At 42.5% G+C, this 27,725-nt stretch overlaps 1 protein-coding gene across 1 annotated transcript in view; it reads left to right on the forward strand.

Annotated features, from left to right (window-relative positions):
- Positions 1 to 14,375: 14,375 nt before the first annotated feature.
- Positions 14,376 to 27,725, forward strand: part of LOC136581702 (inactive hydroxysteroid dehydrogenase-like protein 1) — a 46,291-nt gene continuing 32,941 nt past the window's right edge. The window contains exon 1 of the mRNA XM_066582326.1: positions 14,376 to 14,478. The gene's annotated coding sequence lies outside the window, so the exon portion shown is untranslated. The remainder of the gene's footprint in view (positions 14,479 to 27,725) is intronic.

Consider the following 27,725-nt stretch of genomic DNA (forward strand, 5'->3'; position numbering starts at 1 on the left):
CTTTATGAAACCAGTTTTATTGCGATCTGGTTAATAGTAATAAACATTTATTGGTTGCCTGTCCGATGCTTTGTCCCCCTGATGATGCCATGTCCTTGGCTATCAGAATTGGTCAACAGATTAGAGAAAGGCAAAATGAGCTGTTCGCTACTTCATGTTTCATGTCTACTGATGGGGAGGAACCCATGCAACTGGGTTCAGTAGTTGGCAATATCAGGAGAGGTGAGAAATTGCAGTCTAAAGGTGTTTCATATGGGATCATACTGGAGGTTTCGATCGAAATTGTCGTCGGCCTCAGCCGGAGAAATTAGGGGCGCTGAAAGAGGGAGGGTAGGTCCTACAAGGTCCACTAATTGCTTAGATGGTTCTTCACGCTGAGGTCCTTCTTGGGAGTGATAGTGATCCGATCACAGTTTTTCTTGATTGTGGAGCTGGAGTCAACCTAATCCATCCATGTTTTGGACTCTTCTCTAAAAACATGTTGGAGGTACCAGAGGAGAATGACCTTTCCTCTAACATTGGGGTGGTGTGGTAAAATATTCAGAAGAATCTTTAGAAAATGGTTTTGAGCAGGTAGCCGGAGATAGAGAACTTTCAGCTTAATGCTCCTTTTACACGAGACGACAATCGTCTAAACGTCATTAGTGCTTGTTCAGAGAGTTTAGACAGACATCGCTGGATCGAGAGCTTTTCTGCTGGCTTCTCGTTCAGCACTTCACCTTTTATGCAAAGCGGCGAGCGCTTACACGTAACGAGAAGCCAGTGATGTCTTTTTTGCTGTCTGAAAATCAGTGATAACGACAAGTGAATGAATAATGAGTGATTTTTTTTTTTTTGCATTTACACTGGATGATTATTGCTCAAATTTATTCATTTGAATGCATTTTGAGCAATAATTGTACAGTGTAAATGGCTCATTAGTAAAAGATTCCGGCGACACCATGTTCATAAAGATTTTGTATGTTTTGCCATTTTTGTGCACAACATTTTTTTTTTCTTTTTAACCCCTTCCCGCTATGTGACGTACACTTACGTCCTGCAGCATCAGGGTATGTATGAAGAGAGATTGCGGCATTTAATTTCCCTGGACGATGTTCGGGGGTTCCGCACCCCCCCCCCCCCCCCCCCGAGCAATGAGATCGCATGGAGACGTGCGGGTATTATGGCGGCCAGGGTCCTTCTGAAAGGCCCCAGGGCTGTCTTGGCAGACTGCTTATCAAGCCATCCCCGTGGAGTGGCTTGATAGACTGCCTGTCAGATTGCAGTATGATGTAATGCTGTGGTATTATATCATACTGCAGGAGCGATCAAAGCATCATTAGTTGTGGTCCCCTAGGGGGGCTTAAAAAAAAGTAAAAATCAGATCAATAAAGTTTTACTAATTGTAAAAAAAATAAGTTATAAAAGTTTAAATCACACCCTTTTGCCATGTCTATAATAAATCATAAAACACAAATACATATTTGGTATTACTCCGTCCATAAAAGTCCGATCTATCACAGTAGTGCATTATTTACCCAACACGGTGAATTTCTGGTGGTCCAGAGACTGGGAGACACGCCAAACAGCTAAAACTCACCATGACCTGCAAGAAAAATAAGGAGAAGGGCGGAGAGGCGAGCGGCCGAGGTGGGCAAGATGGCGCCAATGCGTATACAGAGCGGGAACATGTGTCGGGAGGCGAGCGGACAGACTATCCGGAACACAGCAGAGATACCGCCGCCAGACTGGCCCGTTATGCCATAGAAGAGCCGCTACCGACAACTGACCTGAGCAGCCCAGAAAAACAGGAGAAAACCCTGGGACTCTGGTAAGACCATCCACGCGCACCACAGCACAGGGGATGGAGAGAGAGGGGGAGGGAGCTCCAACATGCAGTGGGGAGAGAAGCCAGACACCCACAGAGACTTCTCACAAAATAAGCTCAAATGAAGCAGAACCCACACTGCAGGACATTTTAGGGGCTATCACCAAATGCACAAATGCTGTACAAATGCTACACCAGCAATTCGGCACACTACAGGAACACATGAGCTTAATCAGACAAGGTGTGCAAAAGATTTCCGAAAAACTAACCGCTGCAGAGGGAAGGATCAGCAATATAGAAGATAGAGTGACTCCTATGCAACATGAAGTAGATAATAACGCGCAAAAACTAGCATCTCTCTATGCCAAAATCGACGATTTGGGGAATCGCTCCTGTAGAAATAACGTACGCCTAGTGGGGCTGCCAGAAAAGATGGAGGGCAACAACCCCTGTGAGTACTTTGAAAACTGGCTCATGGACTTATTTGGCAGAGAAGCTTTTTCATCAATGTTCGCAATAGAATGTGCTCATTGTGTCCCCATGAGACCCCCTCCCCCAGGGACTCCTCCAAGGCCAGTCCTTATGAAACTCCTACATTTCAGAGACTGCGACACCGCCCTGAGAGGAGCTAGGGATAAAGGCGACATTAAAGTCAATGGTGCCAGAATCTTCTTTTTCCCAGACTTCTCGGGAGAAATACAAAGGAAAAGAAGTCAAAAACCGGCTAAGAGATCTACATGCACCATACGCCATGTTATGCCCGGCCAAACTGAGAGTGGTAGCGATGGGAGAAGCGCACTTCTTCGATAGCCCTATGACCGCCTCGATCTGGTTGGAGAGAAATGTATCCGCACTTCGCACTGCCGCGCGCTCGCCTCGTCGCCCGGAGAAGCCTAATACTGGCCACTGACGGAGAAGGAGCTGCACTAGAAACATCCTCCGTTTTCTTTTTTTCCTTTTCTTTTCCATGTTTACTCCCTGGGAGCATTGATGGAGCAAAATAACAAAAGAGTAAAGGTCAACATATGAAGAAACGACCATTTAAGAATACAGTCCTTCCTTTTTTCGAACACTTTTTGTACTACTTTTGGTGATATTATACCAAGTTTAAAAGTTTCTGCCTTTATAGTTGAGGACACGTTGCCATACCCTACGACTTGGCGGACTAATGCCCTGATCTGTGAGGGCTTCGACAGATCTGAGAGCAGGGGCATAACTATAGGGGGTGCAGGGGATGCGGCTGCACACGGGCCCAGGAGCCTTAGGGGGCCCATAAGGCCTCTCTTTCCATATAGGGAGCCCAGTACTATGAATAAAGCATTATAGTTCGGGGCCCTGTTACAGGTTTTGCATTGGGGCCCAGGAGCTTCAAGTTATGTCTCTGTGCAGCATGGTTTAGGTATGGGTACGGGTACAGATACAGATATAGGGGGGCCCCAGCTCAGGGCCCCTGAGCCTTTAGTTACGCCCCTGTGCCTTTAGTTACGCCCCTGTCTGAGAGATTTATGTGGGGAATGTTTGTTGGGTTTGTTTGTTGTCTCTCTTGTGCTAGTGGGGAGGGGAATATAGTTGAGCTCTAATGTAGAGAAACTGTGATGTTCTGGGATGTTGCCGTGCTCCTGATTATTGTGACCCACTCTACCCATATTCAACTAATGAGAAATGGCTGATAGATTCACGATTGTGTCATGGAATATACGATGGATGGGGGATCCAGTTAAACGTCTTGTCGATACTCCGGAAAGTTAAAGAAATCCATCCATTAATACTTTGCTTGCAGGAAACATCTTTCCAAAGACTCACTGTCTTCGTTCAAAGTCCAATGGGCCACACATAGTTTCCACTCAGTGTACACTACATGCTCTAGAGCAGGGGTGTCAAACTCATTTTCACCGAGGGCCACATCAGTCTTCTGGTTGTCTTCAAAGGGCCGATTCTAATTAATTGTAAGACAGTATAGTAAAAGTGAACCCCACAGGGGCCCAATTCGTAATAAGGTCTCACACTATTATATATATACACACACACACATGTACATACACACATCTATACACACGCAGGCGCACACTAATATATATATATACATATATATATATATATATACATATATATATATATATATATATATATATATACACACACACGGGCACACACTATTATATATATTTATATATATATATACACACAAACACATATATGCACAGACGCACACCATTCTACACATACATGTGCACAGACGCACACCGTTCTACACATACATGTGCACAGACGCACACCGTTCTACACATACATGTGCACAGACGCACACCGTTCTACACATACATGCACAGACGCACACCATTATACACATACATGCACAGATACACACTATTATTACACATGCACTCAGACGCACACACTATACATACACACACACACACACACATATATATATATATATATATATATATATACATACACGCACACACAAGGACACTTCTGCATTTTTATACACATTTTTATACTTACCTGCATCCAATGTGGTCCCACTGGCAGGTATACCGGCTGCTCTCTTCTTGGGGCCTTCCTGCATACTTGGGCCCCTGATGTCTCCCCAGGCCTGCAGCCATGAACGGAGGTAGGGCCAGTGAGAGGGGTTCAGCGCTGACCAGGCTCTCACCGTGCAGCTGCTCCTCCTCAGCGTCGCTCTACTCGCTGCAGAGATCATGTTCTCTGCAGTCTTCTTCCCTCCTCCGCGGCCATTGTCAGTCTGCTATCGGCAATCCTCTATTACTGTCTACACTAGACAGTAGAAACCAATAGAAGATCGCCTACTGACAGCAGCACGGAGGTGAGGGAACTTTACTGCACATTTGGCGGGCCGGATTCGGGCTGTGGGCCTTGTGTTTGACACCTGTGCTCTAGAGGGGTCAGTGTCCTTGTCCACCACTCCATCCCCTTTGCCGTAATTGCACAAAAGATAGATACGGAAGGTCGCTTTGTTTGCCTGCATTGTAGGATATTTAACTATGCCTGTCTGTTGATTTCGATATACCTTCCACCCCCCTATAGCAGCACGGTTTTAAAACAAGTACTGAGCTTTATTGCGGCTACACCAGACATCCCAGTGCTAATGTTAGGAGACTTTAACTCAGTAATAGACCCCCACTGAGACAGAATGAGTACACAGGGAACACCAAACAAAGAGGGATCAACCCCATTGGCAGGACTACTAACAGAGACACTTCTGCTAGATATATGGCGAGCCAAAAATCTGGGTGTAAGATACTATTCCTGTCACTCCAGTACATACTAGGCTATATCACGCATCGATTTAGTGATTGGTAACACAATACTGTGGGATAAAGTGCTATTAGTCAAATACTTACCCAGAGTGCTGTCTGACCATTCCCCTATACCAGTGTTGGCGAACCTATGGCACGCGTGCCGGGGAGGGCACGCGGAGTCCTTTCTGCCGGCACGCGTGCTGTTCGCTGATATCACCCGGCCGTCGGCACTGCAGAGAGAGCTTCCTGCCCTGTCAAACGTAAGGCAGGGCAGCACTGACTGCAGAGTGAACTTGATTGCCGGCACGCGCGGTCTTCTAGCAGCTCCTCGTACCCCCCCCCCCCCGCCCCTCCACACATCAGGCCAATGGGAGCGCTTCCTTACTCCCCTGTCACTCCTATAGCGGGAGATTTAAATAAAGCCCAGACGGCAGCGGAGGTGAAGGAGATGCCGGCACGCGCAGGCTGTTGTCTGCTCCTCATATCCCCGCCCCTCCGCACAGCAGCCCAATGGGAGCGCTTTCTACCTCCCATGTCAGAAGTAGTGCGGGGATTTCCAATGCAGAGCCGACAACAGCCTTCGCTCAGTGACTGCCTGTGGTGAGAGAAGCAGAGCAGAGCTTCAGCAGTAAAGAAGAGGTTTAACCCCTTGAGTGGCACGCCCGGAAAAGTTCCGTGACGAGCTCCACTGCTCATAGCAACATAGCCCGGAAGATTTCCGGGCTATGTATCACTATGGGAGCTGCAGAGTACAATGCCACAAGCTGTGACAGTGTGCTCTGCCTGCACAGTCCCACACAGAGCAGTGCAAGGGCTTTGAAAAACCAGCAGAAGATATTGCCGACATGTCGGCAACCTCCTGCTTTGTTTACAGGTTGCCATAGAGACCATCGGCTTGTCAGAAGCAAGCCGATGGTCTCTGTGGCAGGGAGAGCTGGTTGTTAGCTGTCAGAGGACAGCTAGGTACTAGCTCTTACAGCAGAGATCAGAGAAAACCTCCGATCTCTGCTGTGTTAACCCTTTACATGCTGCAGTCTATGTGACTGCAGCATGTAAAGGGCTGTCACTGCAGCATGTAAAGGGCTGTCACCATCGGACCCCTGGAATGTGATCAGGGGTCCTGATGGGTCCCTGTGGAAGTCCCCTAAAGGGACAAAAAAAAAAAAATTTAAAAAAATAAAAAAAAAAAGTAAAAAAATTATTTAAAAAATTAAAAAAACACTTGTCTCCCTTTACTTTGTAAAAAATAAAAAATACAATCACACATGTGGTATCCATGTGCGTCCTAATGACCCAGAGAAGGAAGTTAATACATTATTTAACCCCTTAATGACATGGCCCCTTTTTTCTTTTTTCCCCCCATTTCTTTTTTTCCTCCCCCCTGTTTAAAAAATCACAACTTGTCCCGCAAAAAACAAGCCCTCATATGGCCATGTCAATGGAAAAATGAAAAAGTTATGGCTCTTGAGACGCAACTGCAAAACTAGTTGAAATTCAATGATTAGACCATTTTAAAAAACCTGCCCTGGTGGGCACGACAGGGTGGTAGGAAACCTGCCACTCAAGGGGTTAAAAGAAGATCCTTGCTGCCTGGGTTAAAGTAAGAAGCGAACAGCAGTTACTGCAAAGATAACTGCTAAACACATAAACACGGGCGTTTTGGCATTGCGGTGTCCGCCTCCGGATTCCGCAATGCAAATACTGCACATAGACATGCTGTTGGAAATCAGTTTTCCATGTCGCCGAGCGAAAATCAATTGCGACTTTTCGCTCGCGGATGGAAAATCGCAGCATGTTGTATTTTGGCCGCCTGCAGACGGGCGGGTCGGATCCGGCAGCGAGAATTCTCGCCGCGGGATCTGACCCGAGCACCTGCAGGGACCAGTGCGTACGCACCCGCGCCCCGCAGCTCCGGCTGTTTGATGTGCTGGCTTGCTGGGCAGACCGGATCCGGCAGCGGGTGAGTGACATTTCTGCGAGCCCTGCACAGAAATAGAGCGTGCCGCAATTTGTTTGCTGCGCGATATTTCTCTCGGCCAAACCGCGGCCGTCTGCATAGGATTGCGTTTGTTAACGCAATCCTATGCAGGCTTCCAGCAGCGGAAATTCCGCGGGAAATGCCACCGCGGAATTTCCGCTCATGTGCAGGCGGCCTTTGGCAGAACGCACACAGGTGGATTTGCATTGTGGAGTCCACAGCGGGCGTCCACCTCCGAACTCCACAGCAAATACCGCCCCATAGCATGCTGGGGAAATACGTGGTTTCACTTCCATGAGCAGAAATTGATTGCGATTTTCCGCTCGCGGAAGAGAAATCACAGCATGCAGCGATTCTGTGAGGGCTACGCACGGATGGCTTCCATTGAAGTCAATGGAAGCAGCTTGTCCTGCGGCCATTCCGCAGTCATAATTACAGAATGGCCGCAGGACCTGCGTCAGCGCGGCATAATCTGTACTGCGCATGCATGCTGGCTGGTAGAGCCGCAATACAGATTATGAAGAACCCGGATAGGTACGCGGGGATCACTGGCGAGGCACAGGGTTGATTCCGCTGCGGGATCTGACCCGGCTATGTGCAGGTGGCTCAAAGTTCACGTTTAACCCTGTAATGACGTGGACTCGTTTTTTTTCCCCATTTTCGTTTTTTCCTTTTCCCTTTTAAAAATCATAACTCCTTTATTTATCCATCGACGTTGCTGTATGAGGGCTTGTTTTTTGCGGGACGAGTTGGTCAGTACGATTACAATGATACCAAACTTGTATAGTTTTTTTTGCTGTACTACTTTTATTTTTTTGTAAAGACATCTAATTTTCTAAAATTATTTTCTGCCGCCATCATCTGCGCACAATAACTTTTTAATTTTTCCATCAACGTAGTTGTGCGAGGGCTCATTTCTTGCGAGATGTCCAGTAGTTTATTTTAGTATCATTTCGGAATACATACGACTTTTTGATCGCTTTTTATTGCATTTTTTTCTGGGAGACAGGGTGACTGAAAGTGCATTTCTGGCGTTCTTTTTTTTAAAATTTTTCGGATGACGGTCACCATGTGGGGTAAATAATGTGCTACTTTGATGGACGCGCATCCAAAAAGCAGTTAAAATCTGCACGCTGTCTATTTTGAAGCGGCCCTGTCCTTTTTAGAACGACGGAGGTAAAATCATACGTCGAGATAAGCCCCACCCCCTGACATGTTGGCACTTTGCGATAAATATGTGGGTTTTAGGTCGCAGTTTGGGCACTCGGACTCCAAAAGGTTCGCCATCACTGCCCTATACAATTGGTAATACGACACTCCGAGATCAGAACACCTAGACGTCCACTATGGAAATTTAATGCATACTGGCTTAACATCATAGAGAACCAAGACATGGGAGAAATCCTAAAAGAATACTTTGAGTTGAATACAGGGTCCACAACCAATGCCATGCAGTGGGAAGTGATGAAGGCCTATCTTAGAGGTATTCTAATACAGCGGGTTACACAGATTAAAAGGAGACATAGAGAGAAAGGGCAAGAGCTTAAGGAAAAATTAGTAACCAGTGAGGCTAGATCTGTGGAGTTTGGCACAGAAGAAGCGCTAAGACAGTGGCGGGGAGACCAGGAAGCGCTAAATCTGTATACCCTGGAAACTGCTGCTTTTTTTTTGAGGAAGGCGAGAGAGTGGGGCATATGTTGGCCGTAATCTCTAGAGCACAAAGGGGTACCACATACATTACTGGGATGAAAAACAACCAAGACACAATAGAGACAGACTCTGAAGCTATTAGGGAAATAATAAAGCAATATTATAGATCCCTATACTCCCCCAATCTATGTAAAACAAAAGAACAAATTAGTCAATACTTGGCAAGTATTGCTTTACCAAAATTGACAACCGAACAAAAGGAATTCCTAGATGCCCCGAGAGGTCTAGAGGAGATGGAGAAAGCCTTAGAGTCACTGCATAATAATAAGGCTCCAGAAGATGATGGACTCCCCGTAGAGATATATAAATAGTGTGCAAGCATACTGTTACCCAAAGTGTTAAGGTGCACTTGGAGGCGATACGGCGAGCAGAGTTACCACCATCAATGAAAAATGCAATAATTACAATAATCCCGAAACCAGGGAAAGACCCCTTGACACCACTCATATAGACCCATTTCATTACTAAATATAGATGTAAAGATTCTGGTGAAGGTCTTAGCCAATAGACTCTCAGGCGTGATTGAGTCCCTGATCCATCCAGACTAAAGCGGATTTATCCCTACACGATCCATGGCAATTAACATACGAAGATTGTATCTCAATCTCCGACTACTGGCAGATAATGAAGGACGAAGGGTGGTGCGCTAGCTGGATGCCGCCAAGGCATTACTATCAGCCATGTTCCATGATCCCAGTTTTTTTTAGTTCCTATCTCCTAGTCCTGACTCCACCTGATTGGGCTCATTATAAAAGCCCGATCCTGAATTAAAGGAAGTCAACTCATGCACTCTTCTTTTGGGTTTGTTCTCAGCAAGAGAAACGACGTAATCTTGTAGATATGATACCTTTTAATGGCTAACAAAAATACATGATGTAATAATGTAAAGTATTTTTGTTAGCCATTAAAAGGTATCATATCTACAAGATTACATCGTTTCTCTTGATGAGAACAATCACATTTTGCTCTACTGGCTAACACGGTACCAGATCTTTGTTTTCATTATATCTTGTGGGTTTATACTAGGCGTTTGACCCTAAAGGAGACAGCATTATATTTGATTGTTATTTTTTTTAATAAAAGTTATAGTTCAAGGTATTGATGCCTCCAGGATAACCTACCATAGGGGAGATGGTAATTTCAGACCATGCGCCAGTAGTGCTATCTCTGAAAGAGAGTAAAAGAAATGAAAAAGGAGGGTGGAGCAAGACCCAGTGAGGGTAGTGGAATATTTATGGAGTACACAGAGTTTTCAATGATTGAGTATTTTCAATGGTGGGGGTGCTGCCAACCAGATGACGCTCCACCAGTGTGGGCGTAAGTGTAGCGAAAAGGATGTGAAAAGAACTGGTATGGAGGCGCAACACTCTAAGCTACTAGAAGATGTAGATCAAAGTCCAATGTGTGATGGTGAAAGCACTTCTTTTTTATTATTTTTTCAGAAATTAAAAACCAGCAATGGAATATGCGTTTCGGGGAAGAACCCCTTCGTCAGTTCGGCTGGATAGGACAACAGGATGCCTAGGGGTGACACGATTCCAAAGATGTATAGGATGTGTCTGAGGTCCTGTGTGCAGGAGGACAGGGGAGAAAAAAGTGCTTTAACTAAAGCACAAAGGAGTCCTATGAATCTTGGCTTCACAGAAGAGAACAACTAGGATGTTTGCGTAAGGAAGCAAAACTGTTTAAATATGGTAACAAAGCAGAGAAAATAATGGCTAAATTAGCAAGAGGACTAATTCAGAGTGCTAATATTGTAGGCTTGAAAGACACTTCAGAAAAGATGAAGTCTCATTCCCAAAAAATTAATAACATTCTTTAAGTTTTACTCAAAACTCTATTCGCACTCACAATTGGGAGTAGAGGGGGCAGAGGACATGTTTTCAGACATAACCTGGTCCTCGCTGACAAAGGAACAAAACTTGGAACTAAATTCTCCCATAGATATAATAGAAATTAGGGAATGTATTAAAAATTTGGCAAATAACAAGGCCCCGGGACCAGATGGGTATACAGGTGAGTTTTTCAAGATATTAAAGGACCAGACTGCCCCACTACTTGAAACTCTGTTTTATGGGTATATGCGTGACAGCCCCATTCCTTCCGACATGAACACACAGCCCACATTAAACTGTTACCTAAGCCCGGAAAAGATCTTAAGGACGTAAAATCATATTGTCCAATCTCCTTAATCAATACTGACCTAAAGTTGATGGCAAAAATTATACCTTGCCAATATCTTGCCCAAATTAATTTCCCCACTACAAAAGGACACTCGGCCATCATGAACATTCATAAAATCTTGACAGTGCTTGATGACATTAAATTACACCCTTCTGCCCATCCCACTCCTGTCCTTGTCGCAATAGACGGTGAAAAGACATTCGATAATGTCTCGTGGAAGTGGCTAAAAGTAGTGATGGACAGGATGGGCATTACAGGCCCCTTATGCTCCTATATATGGAATTTGTACTCCTCCCGTCAGGCGCAAATTTATACACCAGGTTTTCTTTCTCTACGATTCCTCTTACAGAAAGGTACCAGACAGGGTTGCCCGCTCTCCCCACTTTTATTCAACCTTGCCATTGAACCGTTGGCAAGACTACTAGAAGGGACTACAGGGATCGAAGGTATCAGGATCGGGGCAAAATGGTTAAGACAATGCTATTCGCGGATGATATTTTGGTGACACTTGGCAGGCCGCACACTGATTTGCTGCATGTTTTTGCTATATTAGAATCTTTTGGGAAGCAATCAGGTTTCAGGGTAAACACTACTAAATGTGAATTGCTGGATGTATCCCCCCGTGGTGGACTTGCTGGCATAGATCTCAAAAGCTGCCCTGTCAGTATAGTCAAAAATAGTATTAAATTCTTGGAAATAAATATAGGCAAGAGACCAGAATCCCTTTACTCACTAAACTATCCCCCACTGATACTAAAGATAATAAATGAACTGGATAGATGGGGTAATCTTTCTCTTTCCCTCCTGGGCAGGTGCCATTTAATTAAAATGGTCAGCTTCCTGAGACTCCTTTACCCTCTGCAGACAATACCCCTCTTACTGCAAAGGTGCGACTTGAGGAAATTGCACACGGCATTTACGACCTTTATCTGGACTCGGAGGCGGGCATATATTGCCCTAAAAAAACTGATGCTTCCTAGGGGTGGGGCGCATTAAACTTCCCAGATATCCGTATGTACAATGTTGCTAGCCTTAGGGTGACTACCCACTACAGTTTTTTTTCACTGCGAAATTCGCAGCTTTTTTTTTTTCTGCAGGGGTGTATGGGACTTGTAATGTTAAAATCGCGATCGCGCAAAATCGCGATTTCGCGGTAAATTGCAATTTTGCACAATCGCGATTTTACCACCTTATTCACCTCCTAGATATAAGACTTTTAGGGAACTGTACATAGAATACAATCTACTGGCGATACATTTCCTCCCATATGCTCAAGTACGAAACTTTTTACAGAAAAGACTAACCGATCTAACTAAGGAGGCCATATCCAACCCTATCGATACACTAGTTAAAAATCTTCCACATAAATATTCAATTTCTCTTTTCTATAACAAATTTAGATAGGGGTGGGTGATAGAGAACAGCTCTAACTTATTCAAAAAATGGTTCCGTGACCTACAGGACTCAGAACTTTCCGAGGGATTGATTAAGAGCTGGAATTCTGTGAGAAAGGCGATCTCAAATGAACGGTGGCGGGAAATTATTTTAAAATAATCCACGGAGCAATTTATGGGTTTGACAAACCGCAGAATCCAAATGGCCCAACAAGGCTGCAAGCTTGTCCTAGATGTAGCTTGCCTAAATCCGATTTTTTACATGGCATTTGGAAATGCCCGAAGTTTAGTAAATATTGGGTTGAGATTCAAAAATTGGTGCAAGACATAGGGGGTCAGAGCCTGCAATTAACACCACAAGTATATATACTTCACCAATTACCAGAACAAACGAAAAAGGTTAATATGACACATCTTATGATCAGCAAGAGGTGCCTTCTGAACAACTGGCTGCTACCCAAACCCTCGGGAATAAACAATATCTTGCAACAGTTAAAACATCTCCTGAAAATGGAAAGAACTGAGATTAAATGATATGTGGAATCTCAAGCCCCCAAATTTTTTGAAAAGTGGAGGGAATTCATGGAAAAATTTTTTAGCCACGAGGAAATTACGGCATGTAGGTCACAGTTCACCAGAACTACTTGGTATCATAAAACAACATATGCTGTAAGGTTTTCTTTGTGGATTCTACTTATAATATGCCTATGTATGTATTTTATGAAAATTTCAATAAAAACAAGTTATTTAAAAAAAAAAGCCTGATCCTGCCACTTTGCCAGCACATTAATAATCTGCTTCACAGCACTGTTTGATGAAGCTCCATTTTGCTTGCTCCTTCGCAATTTCTGCAAGAATCCCTGATACTGACTTCTGGCTTCCTCTCTGACTACATTACCCGCCTCATCCATCTGTGCTGCAAACCAAGACCACTCGTTGCTGACTTCTGACTTTCCTCTCTGACTATGTTACCAGCTTCATTCATCTGTACTGCAAACCGAGACCTCCCATTGCTGACTTCTAGCTTCCTCTCTGATTATGTTACCCACCTCATTCATCTGTGCTATAAACTGAGACCTCCTGTTGCTGACTTCTGGCTTATCCTTGACTACTCTGCAGCGATTATACCTGAGACTCCAGCCTCGTGCCTGAAACCACTACAAATTAAGCACGCCCAAACATTGAGACCATAGTAGCTATTATGAGGAAACAAAAACAAAAACACGCTCATGTGAAGCCACCCTTACCAGCAAAAGGTTGCTAATATGCAACCAGAGATCGAGGGATTACAGAGGCAACTCCTGGAGATGCGTACTTCAGAGCCAGACATCCACATGCCACTGGCAGCGAAATTTGCGTGAGATTGTCTTCAATATTGAGGTTTTCTAAATAAATGCAACAGGGGGTCTCGGTTTGCAGCACAGATGGATGAGGTGAGTAACGTAGCCAGAGAGGAAGAAAGAGGTCAGTATCAGGGGGTCTTGCAGAAATAGCGGAGAAGTGTGCTTGGACAGTTTAAGGCAACATGTCCCAAGCTTCCACAATAAAAGCACAGACTTTCTGCATGTCGCCTTTCTTTTTCAGTGAAGGGACCTGCATCACTTCTGGTGCAGCTTCAGTCCTCAACAGGGGACTCAACGTGGATCAACTAAAAGAGTAGGGGTGTTGGTGCCAAAACCCCACAGTCTCTCATTTCATCACTCGGAAAGTCTCTGGTCAACACGGATGTATAGCTGAATGAAGTCTTCCAGAATATCAGGGGTCTTCACTCTGGCAAGTTCATCCTTTACCCACGCTGATAATCCTCAAAGGAATTGACTTTGTTGTGCAGCTGGATTCCACGTGGTGTCATTCTCTGGACCTGTAGCCATTACACCTACAAGCGTCACAGGTTTTCATGTTTTAGGAGTCTGGCATTAGTTCAATAGTTTTAATTGGATTTGCCTGAAACACACATGAAAGGGGAGGGGCAAGAAAAGAGAAAACTTTCCAAAGACATTAAATGAACTGTTGGGCAAAAAGCTTTAGCAGTTTGTCAGCAGACCAAAATATAAGAGGCATCTACATTCCAGGGAAGAAAACAGCTGACAAATTTTTATCAGTGAAGACATCATTTTCATCTATCCTTCCATCTAAAACGTGAGTTATATGCTCAATGAGGATCACATTCTGAGTTCTGCTATTACATATTATGTATAATTCATTGTGTATCTTGAGAGAGAGGCAATCCGCGCCACCACACATAGATGCGATAAATATTTAGATTAAACTCACCTGGTGCATAGCGGGGCTCTCAAACATAGAGGGCATCCCGCTTGCACCGATGGTCCCAGCATGTTTGTAATGAATAATGGGGATCTTCAGCAATCCTAAAGAAATAGGAGAACAGCAGAAGGAAAGGACCCCAAAAATGGATGACCAAATGGGGAGAGTGAATGAAGGATATCAAAGAAATCTTCTGAGCTCCAGTTGTAGATCTCTGTAAAATGAATGTGTGAGGGCTCTCAAACCCAATTTCCACAAAATATATCTATTAAAAAATATGAAATAAAAATTGACATGAAGTCCCAAAAGAGTATGCAACGCGTTTCGGCGTCCTAATCGACGCCCTTCTCAGGCATGATGTACAGCACAACAACAGTCCTTTATATAATATATGTTGTGCTTACCTTGTGCAGCAGATGACCGAGCTGCATGGCGCTGAACGCCGGTCGATCTTGCACTGACGTCATCGACCAGCGTCCGATCACCTGACTTGCCGTCCTCTCGAATCTACTGCGCATGTGTCCGCAGTAATAGAACGCAAATTACGTGTCACTTTTACAGCGCATGCGTTCGAGGTCATCCACCTCCACAACCAAGCTATGGAATGCATGTTTTCTATGTAAACACTTAATACAACATCGAGCAATATCTATTCTCATTATTTATATCTGCAACTTGAAAAAGTTTATCGACAAATGGAATATATTATTCTGTATAATCAATAAATAGATAAATAGATTGTCATCATCTGGAAAGGAGTTTGAATTTTGAATTTTTTTTAGATTGTGCAAGTCCAAATGAGCTACACAAAACTCACTGTATATACTCTTGATGACCTTAAATGCTCTTTTTCACTGTCTAATGAGGAATTGTGTAACCATTTACATATTAATTATGAATTTTTTTGTTCTGTTGGCTATAATTAATTGAAGAGCCAAACATGCCCATACTCCTTCAGTAGCTGGCAGACAAATACTTGTTCAGCTGTACAGTAACTATTTCACCTGAATCCCCCTTATAAACCTGAACGCTCAGATCAACGAACTGTTTATGTGTTTTCAACAGGCAAAGTGGAGAAAACTGCTGCCAGACATACCTGGCAACAGAGGAACAGAAGGATTAGTCATTGAAATTCAACAAGCCTGATGCTTCTTTTCTCTGACATTATCTGTCAGGGTAAAGTCGGGAAGCCCTCATACCCCTACAATGGTCAGTGGGTTCAGCCTACAATACAATAATGTGTGTGGGGGCCTTTAAAAGCACAAAAAGTAACTGTTACTATTCAATCGTCAAAACAATATAAAAAAGTTATGGTCTTAGAATTCGGTAACATAAAACTATATTTTTTAATGAAACGTGCTGTTATTGTGGACAAGTAGTAAAGCTTAAAAAAACAGATTTGGTATCACCATAACTGCATCAACCCATAGAATAAAGGTAACACATTATTTATGTCACCCGGTGAATGGCATAAATTTAAAAAAAAGATAAAATAAGGTGGTATTGAATGTGGGAGCAAACCAATGCAAACATGGAGAGAACATACAAACTCCATGCAGATGGCATCTTGGTAGGACTGGAACTCAGGACCTGAGAACTACAAGGCAACAGGACTAGCCACTGAGCGCTAAATAGTTATATGTCTTCAAGATGCACAATGAATGAAGGATATAAAACAAATCTGCGTTCCTGTTGTAGATCTCTCTGTAAAATAAATGTGTGAGGGCTCTCAAACCAATTTCCACAAAATATATTTATTAAAAAATATGAAATAAAAATTGACATGAAGTCCCCAAAGAGTATGCAACGCGTTTCGGCGTCCTAATCAACGCCCTTCTCAGGCATGATGTACAGCACAACAACAGTCCTTTATATAATATATATTGTGCTTACCTTGTGGAGTAGATGACCGAGCTGCATGGCGCTGAACGACGGTCGATCTTGCACTGACGTCATTGATCAGTGTCCGATCACCTGACTTGCCATCCTCTCAACTGTACTGCGCATGTGACCGCAGTAATAGAACGCAAATTGCGTGTCACTTTTACAGCGCATGCGTTCGAGGTCATCTATCTCCACAACCAAGCTATGGAATGCATGTTTTCTATGTAAACACTTAATACAACATCGAGCAATATCTATTCTCATTATTTATATCTGCAACTTGAAGAATTTTATCAACAAATGGAATATATTATTCTGTATAATCAATAAATAGATAAATAAATAGTGTATTTACTCTATATAGTAATAATGTACAGCGGGATATTTTAGTCTAAATATGAATCTATACATATTACAAAGCTAAAATATATGATGTTAAATACCTTTTATAGGAACGATGAAATAGTCTAAAAATTAAAAATATAAACATATGAAATATAGCACATCAGACAAATATACATAACAATCAATAGAGCACACAGTAGCTGGACTAAAATAGACTGCGGGATAAAGATATGCAATAAAAAATGCAGAATCTCAGAATGTAACCTGTAAACTACAAATAACACAATCACTATAATTATTCATAAAATATATATATATATATATATATTATTTTTTTATATATATTTTTTTCATACTTTTTCTAAAACCTAATTTAAACCGGTGGGAGACAGGGTGTTCATTCTGTAAATCCAGAACATCTCCCATGCCCGAAGTCTGGAGAACGCGCGTGAGTTTATATGTTCTGAAGGGGTGATTTTAATTCTTGTTGGGTCCTTTTGATGTTCCAGTGCAAAAAGTTGCGACACGCTATGTTTAATATAGCCCGGACAGATATTAAACCTGTGTTGGTTTAAGCGTGAACTGAGAGTATTTGTAGTTCTTCCAATGTATTGTAGCCCGCATGGGCATTCTATCCGATATACAATAAATCTTGCACAACAGTTCAAAAATTGGTCTATTTTCACTTTCTTCTGTTCTCGTTGGCAATATATCTCTTTTCTTCCTTGTGTGATTACTGCGCAACATTTCCTTTTTTTTCTCCCACATCGGTAAACTCCAACCGGCGCTATTTTATTCAGAGACGTCTCTTGAAATTTGCTCTGTGGATTGGACGGAGCAAGTGTATTCTGCAAAGTCTTATTGCGGCGATAAATGATTGTGGGTCTATCTTGAATTTCGTTAGCCAAGAACGGATCCTTTTTAAGAGTATCCCAATTCTTTTTTTTATTATACTCTCAATTAACGTTATTATCGCGTGGTCCAAATTACATTCGAATACCCTTGAAAGGTTGTCTGAGGACAACCACCAGCAGAGTGAGGATCTAGCCCTAGTGGAAATAGGGATTGTCCTATCAAGTGAGGACTGTGACTTGTCCCAATTCTGGAGGATAAGTGTCTGGAGATCACAGCTGTGAAACTGGGCCCAGGGAACCACTGCAATGCATGAAGTCATTAGCCCCAGGATCCGCATCGCCTCTCTTATTGATACTGTAGATTTTTTATATAGAGCAGAACATTCCTCTAGAATGAGCTGTTTCCTTAGAGGAGGAAGGGACGAACATTGGAGACCAGAATCCAAAATGACTCCCAGGAAGTTTTTCCCGGTTTCCGGTTCCATGTTGGATTTCAGATCATTAATGATCCAGTTCAGATCCTTAAATAGCTGAAGCGTGGACCCCAAGTGGGACCTCAGAATAGTGAGGGAATCTGCCACCAGCAGGGAACCATCCAGATAGGGGACGATAATAATCCAGCGATTATGCAAAAAGGCTACCATTTCAATCACCACTTTGGAAAAGATCCATGGAGCAGAGGGGATTCCAAAGGGAAGGCGGATAAATTGGAAGTGATGGATTTCCCATTCTCAGCTCAAATTTAGGAACCTTTTGTGAATTGACATAATTGGGGATGTGATAATACTCATCCTTTAAATCAATCGTAGCCATAACGTTATCCCTACCAAACAGGGGGGTTGCGGTTCTGATAGTCTCCATCGGTGGGAGCCATCTGGTTTGGGAACCAGAAAGAGAGGGGAGTAAAAGCTTTTCCCCCATTCCCTTGTAGGGATGGGCATAACTGCACCGAGATCCAGCAGGATCTGTACACCCTTAAGTAGAGCCTGCTCTAGGGTTGGTGCCTGGATGACGATCGCGATGGAACCGGATGCCTGTACTTGGACCCAGGCCCACATAGTCCCCCGAGGTTAAAATGAATGTATTTGGAGGGCGGGATTCTAGCTCAATCTTGTACCCCTCCGCCACCAGGCCTGTGCTTGTGGGATCAATTACTGTCCTTAGGATCGTTTCTCAGTGTGTGGTAGGCACCGTCAATAGTTATGTTTCTCAAACTAGTGCACAAATGAACTAATCTTCTGCCCACCAGGCATGAAGATGCAGGCTGAGGAACAACAGTAAGAGCCTTACCCCTGCCTCCCTTCAGATAATACCACCTTCCGGTCTTTCCTTTCCCCATGTACGTTGTAGACGAGGTACGTGGTGTGAAGGGGCTTTTGGGAGGTCTGATGACTAGCAGCACTGAAAGGGTAGGGTACACAACCTATTTTTGGAGGTTATGTTTTCTGACCACTACTTTACTCAAAATGCCCTCCTGGCTGTGTTGGATAGGGCTGCCACGCGGGCTCCGCAGTGAACCGTCTCCGTAGAAGCTGATCCAGTCAAACTGCCATAGAGCAAGCCACAGAAAAAGCCGCAATATTAGACTTTATAATGAGACTGGACGTGGACCAAGCCTTACAAATGGTCATGTCTACTTTGTTGTCCATAGAGTCCTTTAAGTGGGACATATCCTCAGATGGTAGCCCAGTTCTTTTAGACACCATAGAGATAGCTGTGTCAACCTTTGGCGCCTCCTCAAGGATAGCCACTTCATCGTCCGCAAATAAAAGACGCTCCTGAAATTCTTTTAGAAATTAACGGAGCTTGATCCACACAATTCCACTCATTAAGGATCAATTGTTTAAGTGTGGCGTTTACAGGGAATGTAGATTTACGTTGTGGAAGCAGACCCGCAAACATGACGTCCTGCATATTGCGAGGTTTCCCTGTTAGCAAAAAAAAAATATTTTTTCTCCCCCTGTGACACTTCCCCAAGATCTTCAAGATCGAATTCTTGCGCCATGTCAGAGTCAGACTCTAACACTGCCGGAGCAGACCTTCTTGTGGCCCCCTAAGGGCCTGGTTGGAGGTCCGAAAGGGAGGACTGTGCTTCTCCCTGGACAACCGACCGGATTTCAGACATGAGGTAAGATTTTTCTTCCTGCAGAATTTTCGCTGAGCAGGAAGAGCATAATGTTTTAGTATAGGAGTCGTGAAGTTTTGCTAAGCATACTGGACACTTTTTACTTCTCCTCCTAGCCTCCCTAGGTTTTTGAGTATCCCTATCGTAAAATGACAAGTGAGAGCTCTGTTAGTAAGGGAAGTGTAGTGCAGGTGTCTGTAGGTTGGCCCACAGGGCCACTTACAGTTTGGAGATTCTCTGGGTCCTCCCTGGCCGACATCCTGCGCTTGTGGGATCAATTCCTGTCCTTAGGTTCGATTCCCAGTGTATGGTAGGCACCAGCCATCTCCTGGTGCAGGGGGCTTTTAACTTTTGAATCTGGTGCCAAGCCGCACCAGGCCACGCCCCCTCTGTGCGCTTCGTCCAACGCCACGCCCCCTTGCGGAGCATCTGACATCACCGCTAAGACGGGAGACCCAGAGGTAGCGGCCGCCGCCTGGATGATGGCCGCGGTGGAACCGGAAAGCTTGTACTTGGACCCAGGCCCACTCAGTCCCCGATTAGCACCCAGGTGAGCTCCTTCCCACTGGGGTAACCCGGGCTGCCCAAAGAGATGTCGTCACTGCTACTAGTAAGTCCTGGAACCTGCGGCATGGGACAGCATCGCTGGAGCTCTGCCGCTGCTGTCCTGGAGGGACAGGAAAAACACTGGTGTTTGGTGGAGGGGAGGTGCCTTTTATGCTCTGCCTTTTCCTGTCCCATCAGGTCAGCAGGTGAGCAACCTCCAAATGTGTGCTGTCATGATGTCGGAGGGAAAAAAAAATTCTATATATATAATCTAAATAATTCATGAATAATTACAGTGATTGTGTTATTTGTAGTTTACAGGTTACATTCTGAGATTCTGCATTTTTTATTGCATATCTTTATCCCGCAGTCTATTTTAGTCCAGCTACTGTGTGCTCTATTGATTGTTATGTATATTTGTCTGATGTGCTATATTTCATGTTTATATTTTTAATTTTTAGACTATTTCATCGTTCCTATAAAAGGTATTTAACACCATATATTTTAGCTTTGCAATATGTATAGATTCATATTTAGACTAAAATATCCCGCTGTACATTATTACTATATAGAGTAAATACACTATTTATGTATTTAGTGATTATACAGAATAATATATTCCATTTGTTGATAAAATTCTTCAAGTTGCAGATATAAATAATGAGAATAGATATTGCTCGATGTTGTATTAAGTGTATACATAGAAAACATGCATTCCATAGTTTGGTTGTGGAGATGGATGACCTCGAACGCATGCGCTGTAAGAGTGACACGCAATTTGCGTTCTATTACTGCGGTCACATGCGCAGTACAGTTGAGAGGATGGCAAGTCAGGTGATCGGACGCTGATCAATGACGTCAGTGCAAGATCGACTGGCGTTCAGCGCCATGCAGCTCGGTCATCTGCTGCACAAGGTAAGCACAATATATATTATATAAAGGACTGTTGTTGTGCTGTACATCATGCCTGAGAAGGGCGTCGATTAGGACGCCGAAACGCGTTGCATACTCTTTGGGGACTTCATGTCAATTTTTATTTCATATTTTTTAATAAATGTATTTTGTGGAAATTGGGTTTGAGAGCCCTCACACATTCATTTTACTGAGAGATCTACAACAGGAGCGCAGAAGGTTTGTTTTATATCCTTCATTCATTGTGCATCTTGAAGACATAAAACTATTTAGCGCTCAGAGGTTAGTTGTGTTGCTTGTAGCTCTCAGGTCCTGAGTTCCAGTCCTACCAAGATGCCATCTGCATGGAGTTTGCATGTTCTCTCCATGTTTGCATGGGTTTATGCCATTCACCGGGTGGCATAAATAATGTGTTACCTTTATTCTATGGGTTGATGCAGTTATGGTGATACCAAATCTGTTTTTTTAAGCTTTACTACTTGTCCACAATAACAGCACGTTTCATGAAAAAATATAGTTTTATGTTACCGAATTCTAAGACCATAACTTTTTTATATTGTTTTGATGATTGAATAGTAACAGTTACTTTTTGTGCTTTTAAAGGCCCCCACACACATTATTGTATTGTAGGCTGAACCCACTGACCATTGTACGGGTATGAGGGCTTCCCGACTTTACCCTGACAGATAATGTCAGAGAAAAGAAGAATCAGGCTTGTTGAATTTCAATGACTAATCCCTTTGTTCTTCTGTTGCCAGGTATGTCTGACAGCAGTTTTCTCCACTTTGCCTATTGAAAACACATAAACAGTTCAATGATCTGAGCGTTCATGTTTATAAGGGGGATTCAGGTGAAATAGTTACTGTACAGCTGAACAAGTATTTGTCTGCCAGCTACTGAAGGAGTATGGGCAGGTTAGGCTCTTCAATTAATTATAGCCGACAGAACAAACAAATTCTTAAGTGTCATAATTAATATGTAAATGGTTACACAATTCCTCATTAGACACAGTGAAAAAGAGCATTTAAGGTCATCAAGAGTATATACAGTGAGTTTTGTGTAGCTCATTTGGACTTGCACAATCTAAAAAAATTCAAATTTCAAACTCCTTTCCAGATGATGACAATCTGTCATCATTTGTTAAAACAATCATACATTGTTACATTTCACTCGACAGAAGATTGTTTAGGTTGAAATTGTCCATTTTCATCAACTTTCATATGCAGGGTATTCACAGACAAAAAATCGTTTATTTCCTGCATAATTTTGCCCTTATTTAGGGTTTTTGCATGCTGAAATATGCAGCATATTAATGCGTGCAAAGAAATACGCAGAAGGGCCATTGTTCTGATGCACAAATATGCAGTGACTATACAGGCTTCCAGCGTAATCATTGCATATTTACACTGGGACATTCGTCTCTATGGCCTGCTTTGGCTGCAAAATATGTACCCATGCAAAATAGGACATGCCATGGAGTTTTTCACGCAACCAAAAATCGTCTGAAAAATATGCATGTGAAAACTTTGAAATCAATGGGTTCTATTCACTAAGTATTATGCGGGTTAAATACAGAAACGTGAATGAGCCCTCAGTCTAATATGTATGAGCACCTTTAGAACAATATTTTGTGGTACAAAAAGGAATATTTAACATAAATATCAATAATGAAAATATAGAAGTGAATGTGGATCCTGACTTTGGATATTCTCCATCTGAATTATGATAACAGCCGGAGGCGGAGGAAGAACATTAAGAATGTCTCCTGCGTCTGTTTCACACTTTTTTTCTTAGAAAAATATGCTTTAAAATGCACCTCGCTAGCAATTTAGCAATGCTTTTATAGTTAAATAAAAGGTGGACTTACCCGGTGCCAGAAGGGTTAATCCGATGGTAAAGGAATCAACCCCTCTGCACCTGTTGTCCACGTTTGCCTTCAGCAGGTTTCTTGCTTCTCCATGTTTCCTTTTTGGAGCGGCGTCCGGGGATATCCTTTCACCGTGTTTGTGAGCACGGTCTGGCTGGGTAACGGAGTATAAGGGCTCAGTCAGACGGGCGTTTTTAGCCGCGATTTGCGCATGCGTCCGGCGATTTTTTAAAACCATTGCTTTGCAATGGTATCGGACACATGAGCGCTTTTTATGCGCTCGTCCGATAAATTATAGAACAAAAAATCGCAGATCGCACCTATCTGCGATTCCTGTTCTCTTCTGTATATGCGCTCAATGGGGCCGGCGGCAGCAGCGCCGACCCCATTGAGAACATATAGAAGACAAATCATTCTTCTCTGCCACAGCTGTAACAGCTGTGGCAGAGAAGAATGATGTTTGCCCATTGAATTCAATGGAGCGGCAATACAGCCGCTCCATTGAAAGCAATGGGCTGCCGGCGTGCACGGGGTGAATTGTCGGGAAGGGGTTAAATATATAAACCCTTCCCTGCAATTCATCCTAAAATGTGTTAAAATAAAAAAAATTTGTATACGCACCTTTCCGCTGCAGCCGGAGTCCAGCCGCGGCCGCTGTCAGTTCTCCTGAACTGCTTCTCGGCACTATTCAGCCGGCGGGGCTTTAAAATCCCCGCCTGCTGAATGATCTCCCTCTGATTGGTCACAGCCTGACCAATCAGAGGCCGGTTTCACTCACACACCCTTTCATGAATTCATGAATGGGTGAGTGACTGCTGCCTCTCAGCGCTGAGCCAATCAGGGGCAGGTCTGACTCACATCCATTCATGAATGGGTGTGAGTGAGGCATGCCTCTGATTGGTTCAGCGCTGAGGCAATCAGGGGGCAGGTCTGACTCACACCCCCTTCACACCCACTGCAGGACGGCCGCTCGGAGCTCCGGCTGCCGGCAGGTGAGTATACAAATTGTTTTTATTTTTACACATTTTAGGATGAATTGCAGGTAAGGGCTTATATATTTAAGCCCTTACCGACAATTCATCCCGGGCTCGCCCGCAGCTCATTGCTTTCAATGGAGACGGCTGTATTGCCATCTCCATTGAATGCAATGCGCCGGACAGCTCCGGCCTGTTTCTAATGAAACGCGGCTAGGAGCAGATTTGCGGGCGACTTGCGTGCACCGGTCACGCGATTTGCGTATGCGCATCCGTCATGCGATCCGCAAATCGCGCGAAAAACCGCCCGTCTGACTAAGGCCTAAAAATAGAAATAAAAACTATCCCGCGCCTTGGCAGAAAACCAATCTTTTTTATTCTTGTAAAACAACGCGTTTCGACACAATTTGTGTCTTTTTCAAGTTCATACAGACATTGTCATATATGCTGCCTTATATAGTGTGGGATAACATGTATGTGGGGCTCACTTCCGAATCAACCATGGGCGTGTTTTGTTTTTTTTTGTTTTTTTTTTCAATTAGGGTGATTTATTTATCCTTTGTCTATCCACGGAGCTCTCATGGAATGCATTGCGTTCCATGGTTTTTTTCATTAAACTTTATTGTTTCGATTGTTTCTCCTATTCACACCATAATCTTGGTCAATTCTAAAAAATTCCCTATAAAATTATATAAGGTTACTATCTATTTATTTTCCTAAATTTTACATAAAAAACTCTCTATTTTTTATTATTATGTGGTTTTACTATATTTTTTATCTAGTTTTTATCGTAAAATCTTCCGTGTGTAAGCGATTATCTTATTAAAATTTCTCCAATACTTCATTTAGTCCTTCTGGCATTAAAGTGTTTAGACGATAAATCCAGTACATTTCTTTTCTTCTCAGTTTCATTATTGAGTTTTGTTTTATAGTTTCTAAAGGAATTAATTTTAATTTTTCACTGTTTTTATTGTGTTTTTCTTTGAAATGTTTTGATATACTGTGTTTTTCATACCCCCTTTTTATGTTATACCGGTGTTGATTGATCCTAATGTGCAGGCTATTACTTGTTCTTCCGACGTATCGCAAGCTGCAAGGGCACTCTAACAGATAGATGATATTTTTAGTTTTACATGTCATTTTTTCTTTTATTTCTATTTTTTCCTCACCTTTTTGTATAAAATTTGTATTTGTAACCATATGTAAATGGTTACACAATTCCTCATTAGACATAGTGCAAAAGAGCATTTAAGGTCATCAAGAGTATATACAGTGAGTTTTGTGTAGCTCATTTGGACTTGCACAATCTAAAAAAATTCAAATTTCAAACTCCTTTCCAGATGATGACAATCTGTCATCATTTGTTAAAACAATCATACATTGTTAAATTTCACTCGACAGAAGATTGTTTAGGTTGAAATTGTCCATTTTCATCAACTTTCATATGCAGGGTATTCACAAACAAAAAATCGTTTATTTCCTGCATATTTTTGCCCTTATTTAGGGTTTTTGCATGCTGAAATATGCAGCATATTAATGCGTGCAAAGAAATACGCAGAAGGGCCATTGTTCTGATGCACAAATATGCAGTGACTATGCAGGCTTCAAGCGTAATCATTGCATATTTACACTGGGACATTCGCCTCTATGGCCTGCTTTGGCTGCAAAATATGTACCCATGCAAAATAGGACATGCCATGGAGTTTTTCACGCAACCAAAAATCGTCTGAAAAATATGCATGTGAAAACTTTGAAATCAATGGGTTCTATTCACTAAGTATTATGCGGGTTAAATACAGAAACGTGAATGAGCCCTCAGTCTAATATGTATGAGCACCTTTAGAACAATATTTTGTGGTACAAAAAGGAATATTTAACATAAATATCAATAATGAAAATATAGAAGTGAATGTGGATCCTGACTTTGGATATTCTCCATCTGAATTATGATAACAGCCGGAGGCGGAGGAAGAACATTAAGAATGTCTCCTGCGTCTGTTTCACACTTTTTTTCTTCCTTTTTTTTCAAAATCCACTGCTCTTTCACAAGAGAAGGAAAATTAGCTATATCTGTTATTTCTCCTTAATTTCATACAACATTCCCACTTGGCATCAAACTCCACGGTTGTTACATCAACTTTCTGCATAAATATATGCAGAGCATGTTTATTCCCATGCCTATTAAACTAAAGCATCTCAATGTTGGCAGAGTTTTGGCATTATGATTTCCTCTCTCTGCTTCAACATGTGTCCTGTCATTGAACTGTTAAACCAAATAAACTGAGGACTTACAATTACAAGAAAAAGTAGATGAACGCCTTGGAAGTACCATAATTTCTACATTGATTGCCAGTGAAATGCAGTATGATTTTTAACTAAGGCGCAATTATACTGTAGAAAAGCACAATGCAAGTAAACCAATAACACACACATGGTTGAACCGTTCATGCTTTTAGTGAGCACATTAATTAAATCCACAGTGCATGGAGTAAAAGTAAGTTAGCCATTGCATTTAATAACCTCTAGATTCCCCTTTAGCATCAATCTCCACCACCTGTAGCTGCACATAAGGTTTACACAATGGTGGCTTGGAGTTTGCATATGTGTTTCAATTCATCAATATTTCTGTAATGCCTTGTGGCCCTCTTCAGGTCATGGCCACAGTATCTTGATATGGTTATAGTCAGGACTCTCACATGGTTATTCCAAATCACAGATTTTCATTTTCAAACATTTTTTACTTAATTTATATGTGTGCTTTACGTCATTGTCTTCTTGCATAACTCAACTTCTCTTCAGCTTGAGATCATGGACTGCTGCTCTTACATTCTCCTGCAAAAAAAAATGTTTGAATAATTTTTTCTTTATTGAAATTGTTTTATAGAAAAATGAATAATTAACATTAGAAACTTTACGAACTTGGGAGGCAGTGAAAAGACAGTGGGAACCAGAAAGTGGGAGGAGTGTGTCTATATTAAATCATACTTAATGCTGAATCTATGAGAAGATATAGATGTAGGGGATGAACATGTGGAATCTCAATAGCTAGAAATACAGGGAGCAAAGAATAACAAAATCCTGATAGGGGTTTTCTATAGGCCACCAAAAGCAACAGAAGAAACTGAAAACTTATTATTAAGACAAATAGAAGATGTGTCAAACCGCAATAAAGTAACTACTATGGGGGACTTTAATTATCCAAATATAATATGGGAAGATGAAACCTGTAAATCTCATAAGAATTTAGGGTGTCAGCAGCGCTCATACTCTTACTAAGCTTCAACAAAAGCTTTTTTAATGCACGCCTTAAACCAAAGGACTGGATCCAGAGAGTCCAAAAATAAATCCAAGAATATGCAAAGTAAGGCAGCACAATCCACAGCAAATAGGAAAAAGAAAGCGATACAGCCTTTATTTATTCCATGCTCTAAAAAGAGCCTCAGCAGCAATGTTTCAACCTCTATCTGGGTCTTTGTCAAGCTTCACAAAGACCCAGATAGAGGTTGAAACGTTGCTGCTGAGGCTCTTTTTAGAGCATGGAATAAATAAAGGCTGTATCGCTTTCTTTTTCCTATTTGCTGTGGATTGTGCTGCCTTACTTTGCATATTCTTGT

This window comes from Eleutherodactylus coqui, chromosome 11, assembly GCF_035609145.1.
Source record: "Eleutherodactylus coqui strain aEleCoq1 chromosome 11, aEleCoq1.hap1, whole genome shotgun sequence".
In the NCBI taxonomy this organism is placed as follows: domain Eukaryota; kingdom Metazoa; phylum Chordata; class Amphibia; order Anura; family Eleutherodactylidae; genus Eleutherodactylus; species Eleutherodactylus coqui.